Below are 15,552 nucleotides of genomic sequence, written 5' to 3'. Positions count from 1 at the left end.
CGATAGTAGGAGTCGTGTATGTTAATTCTTTTGAACAAAAAAAAAAAAAAAAAAAAACAATCGGATCTTAGAACCTAAAAAACCCTAAATCATCGTTGGTAAGCATTATCTTGAATTTCCTGCGTTATATATTGATTTTTTATTCTGAGAGAAATATCAATACATTGAGACAGAGAGAGAGACACACACAGAGACAGACAGAGATACAGACAGAGAGAGAGTGAGTGAGAGAGAGAATACCCTCGACGTGGAGGAGGCTGCCTTACCCCAGATTTTCCCACCGTCCTTTTTTAAGGACAGTTGCAGTGCCTTCGGATATTATGTCATTGTTGGTGTTAGGGACATTTTATAAGTTGTGCGATAATGTTGGTAGTATCTGTTAGCTTTAGAAAACATAGTTCCTTGTTTCAGTTTATTTCAACATCATTTAACCGATTTTTGAGAGTAACTAATGTGCTACTGTATTTTTATCACAAAAAAATTTTTGGGCTTATCTGGGTTAATCCGTAAGGCAAAATCAGTACTTAGCAGTGACAACATCTATGGCTCCCTTACTTTCCTCAAGGCACATTTCAGTGATCTTCCAAAAATATACTGAGTACTTGGAATCTTCGTCGCTACAACTAGATGATGCAATTGCTGTCACTGACTCGCTTCTACAGAAACTAGTACCGTGGGTGAAGCCGTGACTTTAAAACGAAGAAACTATTGCATAGGAATCCAGTATTTAAAAAAATGAAAAATGTGTGCTCCATTCTCCAGAGTAAAAGCTTCAATTGTCAGTTACAGTGGGTAGCTGCTACAGTGGCAGCTATGAAATTTGCACCTATGACGTCATGTGCTATCAAAAGAGCCATTTCTTCCTTCAAATGTATTTTGAGAGATAATAGAAAAAAATTCTTAGTCGGGAATCTTGAAAGTATTTGGTTATATATTGAAACCAGGAAGAGTATCAGTAGATAATATTGTTTTGCTTGTTTGTTACATTTTAAAATAATTGATGATAACGTTTTAACAAATATAATTCAAAAGTAGTATCTGTACTGTACTTTTATCTATTGAACATTGAAGTTTATGTAGTTATATCAAGGCAAATTATATTATTTAAAATGCTTATTGTTGCAATAATTTATTCAAACTACAACTAATGTTAAAGAGGAACGAACAAAAATTTCGAGTGTTATAAATTTTGACAAATAGTTTGGTTCTTCGAAAGGTCAGTTTCGTGGCCTAGGTTGCCTTAATAAATGTATACTTATTTTTTAAGAATAACTGTAAGGATACATTTTTAACGATCTGGCACTTTTTGCGACCCCTTTCACAGGTTGGACATAAAACCTAAAAAAAAAAAGCATATTTCACCTATTCCAAGAACCTAAAATGGTCTTTTTAAAAACCTAAAAATCCGGACCCTACACATTAATAAGTTAGTTCGTTTCCCAGTAGTAATATTTATCTTACAATTTTTTATTCAATTTCACTTTTCATTAACAATACTGAATGCTTTATAGCCGCGGGTCGGTAGTAGCCAAAGCTGCGCTTATGTTTAAACCTAAATCCTAAAGCGCAAGGAAACGTTAAAGCTGTCGATCAAGTCTTTTAGTAGTGGTGGTTGATTGATGTTTCGAAAAGTAAAAAGTTAAATTGGTAAATACGTAGTACATCACTTCTATTTCTTAGGAAATCCCTTTTGTATTTTTGGTCTACGGAAAATACTCGTCATTATGAAAAACACACTCACGCCATTTCGTTACAACAACGCATTATATTTTCCCTGGACCAAAGACACAATGCGGCATTGCTACGAAGTGACGCTGTAATGCTGTACATGTTAAATGAACTTAATGTGCGGTAACAGTAGAGTGTGTAAGTGCGTGTGCAGATGGTACAGTATAGGGCCGCAACAAGCGAGCGGCACTTTGTTGTATCCTGGCTAGGCAGGCCTTCACCTTCGATAGGTAGGATAATGTATGTGATATATTTTTGAAGATGTAGCGAGGCAAATCCCCACCGCTCTGATATCGGCCCAGTGCACAAAAGAAGTGTCACAAGTCTAACTCCCTTCTTCCTGACGCGAATCAAGGATTTTAAATGATACACATAAGAGCATGTTGATTTTCAATTTTACTTTATTTGGAGCTGATTATTATTTCACATTTACATTGGGATTATGAAATTTGCGGTTACCTTGGAACAAGTTATATATTACTTGTGTTTTTCCAGCTTTTACCACATTGACGTGGGTCACTGTCATACCCACAGAAAGCTTGTTTAGCCAGGTGCGATACTAACGGAGAGGTGAAAGACCTAGCTCGGTAGATGAGAAGTGATGTGAAGGATGAACTAGGGTTTAAAAGGAGTCGAGTTGTGGTCCTTTAAATTGATACTCCGCCTGGAGAAACTTCCCAAACATACACTCATAAGCAAGCCCAGGATTTAAACACAAAGTCTCTAAATGTGCATAATAAAACAAGACATTTGCAAAAACAAGCAAAATCCAATTTAACTAGAGTTTACTACTATTGTAAAAAATGAGAACGATATGCCAGGCATTTTGTACCAAGATCCAATATGTGCGCTTCATTTCTTTGTTTACCTTATTTTATCTGGTTACAAAACACAGCCAACAGCGTTTGAAGCTTATCTGTTGTCGTAATTTGCTTCTTAAAAGGAGATTTTTCAATGCTAAAACTTATCGTTTAACATCACGTGAAGTTACTGACAAAATGTTTGTGTACAAATTGTGATATTGTAAGATTCAGGTTCAAGCACGCCTCATTTGCTCGTTATTTTCTACATTGGGCACAGTGCTGTAACCAAGGTATTTCGACAGTACCATGTCCAGTTTTGTCTTCACGTGGTCCCTTGTGAGTGGGAAAGTTAACGTGTTCTGTTAGGATTCTACTACTTGGAATAATTTTGCAGGAGGCTTACGAACAGATTCACACACTCTGCACACGTAAAACAACAATATCACGCACTCGACAGTCAGACTGCTGCCATGCCAACAGAGAAAAGACGGTGATTGGTTTTTAAGTCAGGTACATAGAGGTGTTTGGAAATGCTTGCTGCACTGTGTACTGCATTTTCGGCACTGCCTCCGAGAGTGTGGAAAGAGAAAATATGTGCACATATAATCAATCAGTCAGAGTGTAATCAAACTCACATCCACAACACACGAATCCCTTTCCCTACTCCATCTACGCCGGTTATCATTAGCTATGTTAAATTAAATTCCAAGTGTTCCGCAAATTTTACGCGGCTTTATAAGTCTTTTAGAAATTTCGAAATTATTCCAGGAATCTACATGTAATTCAATTAAGTTTCTTGCATTATTGTAGGCCTACACAGACATCTCTTGTAGCCTTCCTGCGACAGAGAAAATTTTTAAAGAAAGGGAACTTTAAATGATTCATGCAGCCCATTGAGTGGGAGCCTGCAACTAACACAGCCGAAAATCTGGTTACAGCAGGATACCAGATAAAGGAATGAGATACCAAACGGAATTAATGGTGGTGTATTAAGCGTTTCGCCAACAAGGTAAGACCTTGCAGCTTTCATCTTCGTTTTTAGATCACATAATTGAATTAGCATGAACTATTACTCCATCAATATTCCTGGTCTGCATTAGAGTAGTAAGAAACTGAGGGTTTAAGATCATTTACCTCTAGAAATTTAAGGCTTTTGCTTTGGGAATGTTCATGTTAATGTATTGTATTTTCATGAAGTCTTGAACAGGCAATTCTCCTTAATTCTTGACATTAGTTTGAAGCGATTTTTTAATAGCTTGCATGGTCGAATGTGTGAAAATATGTAGATTTTAACGACGATGAAACAGTATGTTCTTACATATAGGGTTTTGTGTCTTTTGGGGTTTAGGCAACACCGCAGTTCCAAACAGCGTACAAAAGTATCAACCACAGAACTACGAGTATATACAGATATGGAAAAAAAAAATCACTTCATCTTGTTACTGTACAGCATGTAGACAGTGTGTACACTGAAAAATAATTAACTTTATTTGTGAAATTAAAAATGGTGTCGTTCTAATTATTAATGTAGACACACATCATGTTAACTTTTAGTAATAATGTTAATTTTACATATCTAGTATTTCAATGACATAACATTAATATTAAATCATCCTCGTAGACTAAATTTCTTGGTGTCATGTTCGATATGGATCTTAGTTGGCCTTTTCACATTGATGACCTTCATAATGCATTAGACTCAAAAAGGGGGGGCAAAGGTTAATTGGGATTTCCCGGTCTCTGATCGGGTCAAAAACCCTGATGGAACTGATATTTGACAATTGCGGTGAATTTCGGTGAAGTCTGGAGGGCCTAATTAGTCAAATCCACTCTCCTCACCTCCACGCTGGGGCCCCCTGGGATCTTTTAAGATGCGAAAGAGAGAGTGGTGTGCGGACAGCAATGGGAAGCTGCCGCATTTTTACATCCCAAGACGATATAAGTTCAAAAAATGGCATGATGAGTCTTTCCCTGGTAAAAAATTCCGGACGTAAACTATCCCCCCAATCGGATGTCCGGGAGGGGGATACTGGGGAAGGACATGTCATGGCCCAAGTCAAGGTAAAGGAAGAAAGAAGGTCAAGGAATGAAGCCAACGTACAGGAAGAAAGAAGGTCAAGGAATGAAGCCAACGTACAGGAAGAAAGGTCTAGGAATGAAGCCAACGTACGGGAAGAAAGAAGGGCAAGGAATGAAGCCAACGTAGAGGAAGAAAGAAGGTCAAGGAATGAAGCCAACGTAGAGGAAGAAAGAAGGTCAAGGAATAAAGCTAACGTACAGGAAGAAAGAAGGTCAAGGAATGAAGCCAACGTACAGGAAGAAAGAAGGTCAAGGAATAAAGCCAACGTACAGGAAGAAAGAAGGTCAAGGAATGAAGCCAACGTACAGGAAGAAAGAAGGTCAAGGAATGAAGCCAACGTACAGGAAGAAAGAAGGTCAAGGAATGAAGCCAACGTACAGGAAGAAAGAAGGTCAAGGAATGAAGCCACCGTACAGGAAGAAAGAAGGTCAAGGAATGAAGCCAACGTACAGGAAGAAAGAAGGTCAAGGAATGAAGCCAACGTACAGGAAGAAAGAAGGTCAAGGAATGAAGCCAACGTACAGGAAGAAAGAAGGTCAAGGAATGAAGGCAACAACGTACAGGAAGAAAGAAGGTCAGGGAATGAAGCCAACGTACAGGAAGAAAGAAGGTCAAGGAATGAAGCCAACGTACAGGAAGAAAGAAGGTCAAGGAATGAAGCCAACGTACAGGAAGAAAGAAGGTCAAGGAATGAAGCCAACGTACATGAAGAAAGGTCTAGGAATGAAGCCAACGTACAGGAAGAAAGAAGGTCAAGGAATGAAGCCAACGTACAGGAAGAAAGAATGTCAAGGAATGAAGCCAACGTACAGGAAGGAAGGTCTAGAAATGAAGCCAACTTACAGGAAGAAAAAGGCCAATGAATGAAGCCAACGTACAAGAAGAAAGGTCTAGGAATGAAGCCAACTTACAGGAAGAAAGAAGGCCAAGGAATGAAGCCAACGTACAGGAAGAAAGAATGTCAAGGAATGAAGCCAACGTACAGCAAGAAAGTAGGTCAAGGAATGAAGCCAATGTACAGCAAGACAGAAGATTAAGGAATGTGTGTGGGAAGGTAGGTGGGTGGGCGGGTGGGTTGGTGGGCAGATTGGTTGGTTGGTGGGTGTGTTGGTGGGTGGGTTGGTGGGTAGGTGTGTGGGTGTGTGGGTGGATGGATGTCTCGGTGGGAAGTTTGGTGGGTGGGTGGTTTGGTTGGTGGGTGTTTGGGTGGGTGGGTCATGATGTGGGTAGGTGGGTGGGTAGGTGGGTAGGTGTCTGGGTGGGTGAGTGCGTGAGTAGTGGTTGGGTGTGTTTGTATGTGTTTGGGTGGGTGTGTGTAGGTGGGGATGTGGGTGGATGATTGGGTGGGTGTTTGTTTGGGTTGGTGGGTGGGTGGATGGGCGGGTGTATGAGTGGATGGGTGGGCTGGCGGGTAAGTGGGCGGGCGGGTGGTTGGGTGGGTGGGTGGGCAGGCGGGCGGGACGGTGGTTGGGTGGGCATGTAGGTGGTTGGGCGGGCGGGCGGGTGGGTGGGCGGGTGGGCGGGAGGGTGGGTTGGTGGGCGGGCGGTTGGGTTGGTGGGCGGGCGGTTGGTTGGGTGGGCGAGTGGGCGGGTGGTTGTGTGGTATGTGTTTTTTTTTAATTCTTTGTTTTAACAGCATGACATTTGTGATCCACTGTCTGGTTCCCTCTGTTGCAGCGTCACATTGGAGAATTTACTATCTTGAAGCGGTGGAGATATGATCTTGTTTTGCTGTGTCCTGTGACTATTGCAGTGAAGTTTGGTGTGGGCCTGATGTTTGTTTTTAACCTATCATTGGTGATTGGAAAGAACTGCTTGGTTTGTTCTCCTTTTGTTTTCAGATTCCATTGCAGTTGCCACTCTTCTGTGCTCTCTACTATTATGCGGTGTATTATTTCCTTTCTCGGTATCTTCGTGTATATAATTTGTAGATTGTCTTGTTTTGCTGCCTCCTTAGCGAGTTCATCTGCCAGTTCATTTCCGTAGATCCCTATGTGAGCCTTCATCCATATTATGTGAATCGTCCATCTATCGTCTTCAAGCTGTTTGTATTTTCGTTTAATATCGTGTATTACTACATTTCGGTTCTGGTCGTTTTTTAAGAGATCTATGGTTATTTGGCTGTCAGTGTATACTACTGCTCTTCTTTCAGTGATTCTGTTTTCTGGATTTTCTTGGAGTGTGTGAAGCGATTGCAAAATGTCTATTTGTTGAGCTTGGTTATTTGAACATTCGTTGTGCAGTTTGAACTTCAGTCTGTGAAGTACATTTCCATTTTGAAAGACGACCTTAGCAGCACCGACTTTTCCATCAATCTTGCTTCCATCTGTATAAATTTCTATCGGGTTATCTTTATTTTCTTCCGCCTCTTTACTCTTTCCGCTGGGTACTTCCAGTTTTCCAGTTCTGGGGCGGTCTCAATTTGTGAAAGTGTTTCACTCTCGTTATGCATTGTCTTGTAGATTTCCATTCTCTCCTATATTATTATGTCTATTGCTGTGAGTCCGGCTACTATACATGAAGCTTCATAAGAAATAGTTCTGTAGGATTTGGAAATCTATATGTTCATGAGTCTCTGTACTCTTTTATATTTAGTAATATTTTTGTGTTTCCAGATACTATCTTGCAACACTAGCGCATTGGGAGTATAGCCCCTTTATAGATTGTTTTGAGGGCTTGATGACCCAGTCCCCAGTTAAGGTTTGCAGATTTTGCGAGTACATTGATTAGTGTAATGCATCTGTCACTGACATATTGGATGTGTTTATTGAAGAGTAATTTACTGTCAAATACAGTATTATCCCAAGATACTTGATTTCCTGAACTTGTTCCAGTGTTTTGTTGTTTAAGTACGTAAATACTAATTGTTCTCTAATCTTCCTAGTTACTAGCAGAACTTTGGACTTGACTTCATTGAATTGTATTTTATTTTGTTCCGACCAGTCTCCAATTTTTTTCACGTCTGTGTTGGCATACATTTCAGCTTCTTCCATATTGTCGCCTGTGGTTAGGACTATGTAACGAGGCTATACAAATTCCTTGAGCACTGCAGTGTTTTTAGATTGTGGAGTATCCCCGGCCATCATGCAGCATTAAAAACTCCCTTTACATCTAGACTCGTTATAATGATGGTCTTCTTTTGATTGAGATTTTTCTGTATGAAGTTTTTAACGGCCATAGCAGCGTCCACAGTATCCTTCTGCGGAGTGAATCCATACTGGTTTGAGTTTAATAGGTTATTTGAGTACATGTAGTGATTTATTCTGTATATCATTAGTTGTCCTAAAATTTTTCCTTCAATGTTGAGAAGACTTATAGGTCTGAAATTCGTGGCTTCTTGACTCTCTTCTTTTCCCAGCTTTGGGAAATGTCCTTGTTTCAAGCACAAGTTGTACATTGCAGTTAATGATTTAGGGATCTTCGTGAAAGCTCACAATATGATGTCACTAGTAATGCCATCTTCCCCTGGTGCTTTTGCATGATTAAATTTCTGTATAACTGTTAGTATTTCTTCCTGTGTAAATTCTTTGTCGTCCGGTGTTTGTAATTGACTCTTTATTTCCCTTCTAATCTGCAGGTGCTGTTTGTTGTCGCTCTCCTTGTCGTCTTCAGGTGTCAAATAATTAAGCATGTGTGTGATTGTTTCTTGTATATTTTTGGTGTAAGTTCTGTCTGATTTTTTAAGCGTTGTTAAGCTTGTTTGGTTCCTTAATCTTCCATTCGCCAATTTGTGAGCCGAATTCCACGGGGTTGCCCTTCCAGAAGAGTGCAATACTTTTTCCACGAACTAAATTTTTCATGTTGGAGCTGTGTTTTATACTGTCGTTTACCCTGTGTGTATGCAATTCTTCTCTCTTGCCTGAGTTGCGTGTTGTTGGTAGTCCTCTGATATCTCCTCCTCAGTGCGTTGACTTTTTTCCTTAATAGTTGTAGTTGGTCAGTCCACCACGGTACTGTTTTGCCTTTCCTTGAAGATTTCTTGTCCGACGATATGTAGAATGCTTTATTGCATGCCGCCTCTATGCACGAATGAATGAGTTTAGTTTCTTTTTCGGGCCTGTGTGAGGAGCTTACCTTGCTGCTGATCTCTTTATCTATCTCTTCCATGTCTATTGTATTATTTCTACATTTAATGTTTTTGGCTAGATTAGCAAGTGTGCGTTTTCAAATATTTCATATATTTCATTCTTCACTATATATCGTTTTGCAGTGAATATCTGCTTGTTGGTTTGTTTCTCTCTTCCAACCTTGAAAGAGATTAGCGCGTGTTCAGAACAGCTTTCCAAGAAACCACAGCTCCAATCTGTTACGAATTGCACTATATTGTAATTTGATATAGTGAGATCGATGCGACTACTACCTCTATCTGTTTCAAATGTTGGAGTTGTCGTCTCTTCATTATTTGCCTTTATAAATTCCTCTAGACGTTTCCCTCGTTGGTTAGACAGTCTGTCACACCACATCGTGCTCCTAGCATTTGAGTCAATTGTGATTATTAGTTTATGTCCTGTGGTGTAAATAGTTATATTTTCCATTTTTCTTAAGTCTCCATTAATATCTTTTTCTATGTCGAAATATGCAGAAACAGCATACATCTTTGGGATTCGTTTTTTTATTTCTATCACTGTGCAGTCTTCATCTGACAATTGATTTTTGACTAGCACGTCCGTCCTTTTAGAATTTACAAATACAGATTACCTATTTCTTCCTTCTCCAGAGGAGTATACTTTGAGGAATTTAGGGATCGCTGCAAACTTATTGTTGATAATGTTCGGTTCTTGTGCGAAAGCAATATCAATTTGTGTGTGTGTGTGTGTGTGTGTGTGTGTACCCTAGATTTAACATTGAAATCATTATCCTTCTTTTTCCCAATATATTTTATAAATTTAGATATATATACCTTGCTACACCTTCATCAGTATTTATTTTATTCATTTATTGTTTATTTATTTATTTACTTACTTATTTATTTACTTAATTATTTATTTAATTATTGATTTATATAATTTATTATTTATTTAATTACTTGCCTAATTATTTACTTGTATATTTATTTAATTACTTATTTACTTAATTATTTACTTACTTGTATATATATTTAATTCAAATTAATTAATTAATTAATTTGTTTAATTAATTTATTTAATTTATTTACTTATTTTTTCTTATTTATGTATTTATTCATTTATTTATTTTAATTCCATTAATTAATTAAATAAATTATTCATTTATTTATTTATCTAATTAATTTCTTAAATTATTTAATTATTTATTATTTATTTGCTTATTTACTTAATTATTTATTTACTTATTTACTCATTTATCTATTTATTCATGGATTTATTTTAATATTTATTTACTAATTTATTTATCTATTTAATTTATTTAATTAATTTATTTGTTTACTTACTTATTTATATATTTATTTAACTTATTAATTTCACATATTTATTTAATTTTATTTATTTCATTTATTTATCATTAATTCAATTATTTACTTATTTACATAATTATTTACTTATTTAATTTAATTTACTCAATTTATTTATTTATTTACTTACTGATTTACTTATTCATTTATTTATATATTTATTTATTTAATTTATATAATTTATTTATTTATTTACATTTTTATTTAAATTATCTACTTAATCTATTTATTTTATTTAAACTATTTATTTATTTATTTAGTTAATTACTGAATTACTTATTTATTTATTTACTGACATATTTACTTATTTATTTATTTTATTTTATTTGTGTAAATTATTTATTTCTTTACTTATTTATTTATTTGATCATTTATTTATTTACCTATTTATTTACTCATTTCCTCAATCACTTATTTATTTATTTACTCACTTAATTATTTATTTATTTACTTATTTATACATTTAGCTATTTACTTTCTTTCTTATTCATTTATTTACTTATTTATGTATTAATATATTTAGTTTTCTACTTATTTATTTATTTACTCATTTAATTACTTATTTACTACTTGTTTACAAATTTACTTTATTTATTTATTTATTTTTAACTTATTGTTTATTTATTTACTCAGTTATTAATTCATTTAATTATTTAATCATGTTCCTAATTATTTACTGATTTATTTGCTTATTTAATTATTTATTTAATTATTCATTTATTTACTTAAATATTTATTTACTGACTTATTTATTTATTTACATATTTATTTATTTATATACATTTTAATTATTTATTTATGTACTTACTTTTTTACTTATTCATTTAATTACTTAATTATTTTATTTATTCATATATATATATATATATATATTTATTTATTTATTCATTTATTTATTTACTTATTTACTTACTTATGTATTTACTTATTTATTTAAATATTTGTTGAGTTATTTTATTATTTATTTATTGGCATATATATTTATTTAATTATTTATTTATTTATATATTTATATATTAACTTTTTACTAATGTATTTACTTACATATTTCCTTATTTACTTATTTACATATTTATTTACTTATTTATATGTTGATTATTTATGTATTTACTGACTTATTTATTTGTTTACTTACTTATGTTTTACTTACTTATATATTTACTTATTTAGTTATTTATTTATTTATTTATTTATTTATTAATTTATGTTCTTATTCATTTATTTTCCTACTTATTTATTTTTATTTACTTACTTACATATTCAGTTACTTCCTTATTTATTTATTATTTACTTATTGATTTATTTACTTAATTACTTTTTTATTTATTTAATTGTTTATTTAATTATTTATTTATTTACTTATTAATTACTTACTTATTTATTTATGTATTGCTTTATTTTGTTAATTATTTACTTACTCATATAATTATTTACTTATTTACGTACTAATTTATTTACATATTTAGTTATTTCGTTACTTATTTACTTATTTAGTTAGTTACTTATTTATATACTTATTTACTTATTTATTTATTTTTTATATATTTACTTTTTTATTTACTTATTTATTTATTTATTTTATTTTATTCATTTAATTTATTTAATTTATCTATTTATTCAATTATGTACTTATTTACATATTTAGTCTATTTATTCTATTTATTTATTTAATTTAATTCGTTTAATTCTTGATTTACTTCTTTATTTATTTATATATATATATATTTATTTATTTGATTACTTACTTATTTATTTATTTGCTTTCTTATTTATTTACATATTTATTTATCTATTTACTAATTTATTTATTTATATACTTATTTATTTACTTATATATATTTATTTAATATATTTTATTTTATTTATTTTATTTATTTATTTATATATTTATTTACTGAAATCAGTTATTGAATTTATTTATTGAATTTAATTTATTCAATTTATTTATTTATTTATATATGTAGTAATTTCTTTTTTTATTTACTTATTTGTTTTTTTAATTATTTATTTATTTACTGACTTGTTTATTTATTTACTAATTTACTTACTTATTTATTTATTTACTTACTTATATATTTATTCATTTATTTATTTAAATTAATTAATTTAATTTGATTATTTATGTTCTTATTTATTTCTTTATTTATTTAATTAATTAATTTATTTTATTTAATTTATATTATTTATTTATTGTTTATTCGATTATTTATTTATTTATTTATTTATTTATTTATTTTCTTTTTCATTTAGTTACTTATTTATTTATTTAATTGTTATTTATTTATTTATTTACTTATTTATTTATATATTTATTTATTTACTTATTTAGTTATTTATTTTATTTTAGTTATTTAATTATTTATTTATTTACTTATTTATTTTTTTGTCTATTTTATTTAATATATTTTATTTATTCATTTATTTATTTACTTATTTATTTATTTATTTACTTATATATTTATTTACTTATATATTTATTTAATTACGTATTTATTTACTAACTTTTTTATGTACTTACTTATTTACTTACATACTTATTTACTTACTTCGTTTTTACTTACTTAATTATTTAATTACTTATTTATTTACTAATTTATTTATTTATTTTCTAATTTAATTGTTTATTTACTTATTTATTTATTTACTTACTTATTGATTTACTTACTTATTTACTTATTTTTTGTTTATTATTTATTTGTTTATTTACTTATTTATTTATTTACTTATTTATTTTTTATTTATTTATTTCTATATTTATATGTATATATTTATTTTTATAATTATTCCTTACTTATTCATTTATTTATTTGTTTATTTATTTATTTATTTATTGATTTATTTATTTATATATTTATTTTTATTTATTTTTATTTTCTTATTTATTTATTTTTTATTTTTTTATTTTTATTTACTTATTCCTTTACTTATTTATTTATACATATATTTATTAATTTTTATTCACTTATTTATTTATTTATTTACTTAATTACTTACCTACTTACTTAATTTTTTTTCTAATTTTTTTGCCTCTAGCCTTGGTAACATACAAGGCTACTAACCCGGTCCATGATGTACAGGGCAGGCATTTTGTCATAACTGTACATACTTGGATAATTCTCGACAGACGCGTCCACGGCGCGGGGGTGGGCACCTTTCGGTGGCTAAGTTCTGTCGAGGACCCAGTGTCTCAGGGTATATTGAGTCCCCCTGCACAGGGATACGTGCGAAGACTTCAATGGTCTCCAGAGCGGCGTGGGAGACATCGGCGACCAACTTGGTCTGGGGAGCGGACGGAGCACCATCCTCCAGGGGGCAAATGTGGAGGCCCTCTCCGGGGTAACGTGGAGAAAGACCTCGATAAAAGAGGCAGCCCTGCATGTGGGGTTAAAACACATGCGAACATTTCTGGAGGTTCTAAGGAGGCAGCCCTTCCACCAGAATACTCAAGGTAGTGTTGGTAGCTCTACTTGGGGAATTCAAATTACTCGTGATCTTCACATTAATCAGCCGGATGGATATACTGGACAACGACAAAGGTATGTTAAGGATAAACGATTTGGGATAAAGGATAGTTTTAAAATTGGTACCTGGAATGTCAGAGGCCTCAGTAATAAGAAAGAAGAACTTAACAATGAATTGAAAAGAAAACATATAGAAACAGCAATAATTACAGAAACTAAAATGAAATTAAAAGGCACTAAAGAATTAGAAGACTATACGATGACTTACAGTGGTGTTCCTCAGAGCGTACATGCCCAATGTGACGTAGCTATCTTAGTGAATAACAAATGTAAAAATAACATTATAAGTTACTGTTTTATAAATGAGAGAATAATAACATGCAAATTTCAAATTGATAGAGGGTATTAAAAAATTGTCGGGGTTTACGCCCCCCAAGAGGGAAGAAAGGGTGATAAAAAGTTATTTATGACGAACTGTAAGAGGTGCTCAACAAAATCAATAAATCAGATAATATTATAATATGTGGCGATATAAATGCAAGAGTTGGTAATTTACCAATACCATTAGTAGTTGGAACATATGGAGAGCTACACATAAATTACAATGGTGAAGAATTGAGGCAGTTTACAACATATAATAAGTTGAAAATAATGAATACATTCTTCAAGAAAAAAGAAATACATAAATATACACGTTGCGAAAGGGGAAATAAATCACTCATAGACTACATTATAGCAAACGAGAAAATAAAAAATCAAGTTCAAGATGTACGCTATTAGACAAAAAAAAAAAAAAAAAAAATTACCTGGCTCCACATTCTATGTCCGATTCGGAAGACTTCGGGTGCATTCGTCAGAGCATGATACACACGCGCACGAATTTCTTCTGTCGTAAATGTTTCCAACACTCCACTGCCACTACTGTATCATAAGAAGAGCTTGCCTACACGTATCTGGCCTATGTCTTCTGTCAGCCATGTTATCCTTGATAATGACAAGAGAGAATGGTTGTTTCACGTTTAATATGCGCAGTTACATGTGCAACAGAACTATGTGAGTAGTTTAATATCAAAGACGGACATCTGACCTCACATTGAAATTTAGATAATGTGGATTCTTATACATTTTTTCACGATCTTTTCAGTAATGGTGAACTATATGCAAACTCTAACACTACATCTATAAAAACAAATTGTGTTAAAATATTACAAAGAGAAACAAAATGTGACTCTAGATCAAAACTATGGAGACAACAGATATCCGTCTTTGGTATTAAACTACTTATGTTTTCAGAAGTTCCAGATGTCTCTGATTAAATTACACATCAATATAGAAATAAACATCTGACGTCCTTACGGGGTACACGACCTAGAATCGCCTACACAAGAAGCAAGGCTGTTACCACGGAGCTATTACAAAGCAGATATATATATCGGCACTATTTAGGGGTGTAGCCTATACCTGGAACACATTGGTTTTGTCTTTAACATTATTCATCTCGTTTTTGCAATAAAAAACACATTATGATGATGATGGTGATTATTAATATTATTGTTATTATTATTATAATCATTATTATTATTATTATTATTATTATTATTATTATTATTATTATTATTCTGGTTGTTGCATTATTATTATTATTATTATTATTATTATTATTATTAATATTATTATTATTATTATTATTATTATTATTACTTCTGATAGAAATTATAGTAACTGATCAATATTCCTTATGAAGAAGGGAGAAGATCCAAGAATTGAGCATCTATTTTAATTCAAGGGTAATTAGGAAGAAGTCACCGATATTACTGAATGTTTTTGTTTAATTTTCAACTAATCCAAACTCCTGTGCACGTTAATAAATGTATAATTTATTTCTAGCTAGAGAAAAAATAAAACGAAAGAAATATATATATATATATATATATACATATATATATATATATATATATACACTTATACGAAGACGGATAGGAATCTGGGTTTTCTGCGTGTGAAGCTAGAGTATTACCACTGAGCTATGACACACACACGCACGCACGC

The sequence above is a fragment of the Periplaneta americana genome, chromosome 15 (genome assembly GCF_040183065.1).
Source record: "Periplaneta americana isolate PAMFEO1 chromosome 15, P.americana_PAMFEO1_priV1, whole genome shotgun sequence".
NCBI classification, from domain to species: domain Eukaryota; kingdom Metazoa; phylum Arthropoda; class Insecta; order Blattodea; family Blattidae; genus Periplaneta; species Periplaneta americana.
This window is presented reverse-complemented; position numbering follows the sequence as displayed.